The 2150-nt window shown below is 48.6% G+C and overlaps 1 long non-coding RNA gene across 1 annotated transcript; it reads right to left on the bottom strand.

The window, feature by feature from the left end:
• Positions 1-233: 233 nt before the first annotated feature.
• LOC140687665 (uncharacterized) lies at positions 234-2063 on the bottom strand. Its single transcript, XR_012062085.1, has 2 exons — positions 1891-2063; positions 234-1071 (listed from the first exon to the last, which is right to left on the bottom strand). It is a non-coding gene; the product is annotated as an uncharacterized lncRNA (long non-coding RNA).
• Positions 2064-2150: the final 87 nt, after the last annotated feature.

The following is a 2150-nucleotide window of genomic DNA, read 5'->3' as shown; positions in this document are numbered from 1 at the left end:
GGCTGGGTAGCTCACCAGAGCTTGGCCAATCAGATTCCTTTTCATCGAAATTTGAAAATGGAAACTCAAAGTTGGAGTTGGTTGGACAATGGTGAGCACCTGCACTAAAGTAATATTTATTTTGGATCAAGGGATGCTGAAGTCACAGGCCAAATGATTCATCTATCAGGACACAGATTCAACCACTACAATAAAGACAAAAATAAGATTGACTTAAACAAGATAAGAGATCATGCTTTTCTCTCCAGGTAATTTATTTTCTCTCTCAGGTAACAATCTGAACAGAAACTGTCCAAACTTGATATCGCAACTCCTCTTTGCCAGGGACCCAGGCTCTTCTGAACTTGTGGCCATCCATCCTCAGGTTCACATCACTGCCATATCCGTGATCAAGGCAGGATGGAGAAAGGAACATGCCCCTTTTCTCTAATCACAAAGTTGCAGACAGGGCTTCCACATCAAACCAGAACTCGGTCATGTGACCACACATGGATATTGGAGAACAAGTAGCGATCTCTGTTTCAGGCTGGGAGAAAGGTGAGAAGGGAGGTGCTCAAAGAGAATCAGGAGCCAGGAATCCACATGCAGTAAGAAGCAGAAATGACACACACAGAGAGACAGATGGAATCAGAGGACCAGGGAGTGGCTGTCTGTGACTTCCCAAGTCCTAGACATCCGTCTGTCCTTACTGAGATGGAAACCAGGTTCTGTGAAATTCTTCTGTAGCCTTTCGACCAGCCCCGTTGTTTCTAGAGCTAGATTGGGTCAGTTTATGTTTGTTGCAACTGAGACCTGCAGATAACATTCGTTGCACTTACTGAGCACTTTGGGTTGAGTCACTAAAGTGAGGCAGGATCTGTGTGACCTGGGAGGAAGCTCAGCTGGAGGCAGGGATTCCATGCCTGGGGACACAGAGAGAAGTGGGTGGGTTGGCCTCACCGGAGTGGTTCAGTGTCTATCACGCACAGGGATGGTAGATTCCGGAGGAGGCAGGAAGGCTGGCAGGTGGAAGGCAGTGAGTAACATCAGTAGAGATCCTGAACACTGATGAGGTCAAGGCACAGAGAAGGGCTGTAAAAGACTGCATGTTCTGTACTCCCCAAATTCACCTGCCGAAACCCTAATCCCAATGTGATGGGAGTAGGAGAGGGAGGCCTTTGGGGTGATTAGGTCTGGAGAGTGGGACCCTCATGAAGGTATTAGTGCCCTTATAAGACACCCAAGAAAGCTTGCTTCTCTGCTTTCCATCAGGGGAAGATACAAGGAGAAGGCAACCATCTATGGATCAGAAGGTGGGCTCTCAGCGAGAACTAAATCTGCTGGCACCTTGATCTTGGACTCCTCAGCCTTCAGAACAATGAGAAATAAAGATCTGTTGTTTAAGCCACTTAGTCTGCTAGTTTGTTTCAGCTGCCTGAGCTGACTAACCTCCCAAAGACATGCAGAGTCTAAACAATCCTTTTCTCCTTTCAGGGAAAGGGAGTTGAAGGGCTCCAGCGAGCACGTAAATTACATCTTGACGAATTACATTTTTTGCTGAGTCATGTTGACCTCCGATTACTGGAAGAGCTCTGGCCGGTTGACTTGTTCGCTAGAGACGTAGCTATCACCACACCTTCTGACCTCATATGGCCCAAGCAGCCCGAATCAGGGCTGCTGTTGGGACTTAAAGCAAAGATGACGTCCACAAAGCAGCCCCTGTGACTGCAGAAGGGAAACCATTGGCAGAAACCAGTAAGTAATCCACACACGCGCTAATTCATATGAAGTAGAAAGCACTGAATGTGCTGAAGTCACAGATTCCAGAGGTGGTACACCTGAAAGCAATCGTGGGCACTGACCTCAGAGCCAGGAATTCTGAAGTCCCCAAGGAGAGGTAAACCGACTTACTTTCAAAGCGCTCCGATTGTCAGTCTTCCTCGGTAGGGTCCGGCCATCCAAGAAGGCTGCGGTCTTGCTCCCATTACATCCGCTGCTTAGCGAGTCCCTGCTTCTCTCACACGACTATCCAATCCTCTTAATTAGAGGACTTAATTAGTAACTGCCTCGTCCCGCCCCCCAGCCGCTGGTTTCCCTGGTAACTGATGAGCCAACCGGACGTCAGTTCCGCCTATAGGTGGACGCCTCCTCCCCAGGTGGTGAAGGCTGCT

The sequence above is a fragment of the Vicugna pacos genome, chromosome 20 (assembly GCF_048564905.1).
Source record: "Vicugna pacos chromosome 20, VicPac4, whole genome shotgun sequence".
Classification (NCBI taxonomy): Eukaryota; Metazoa; Chordata; class Mammalia; order Artiodactyla; family Camelidae; genus Vicugna; species Vicugna pacos.
This window is presented reverse-complemented; position numbering and strand designations above follow the sequence as displayed.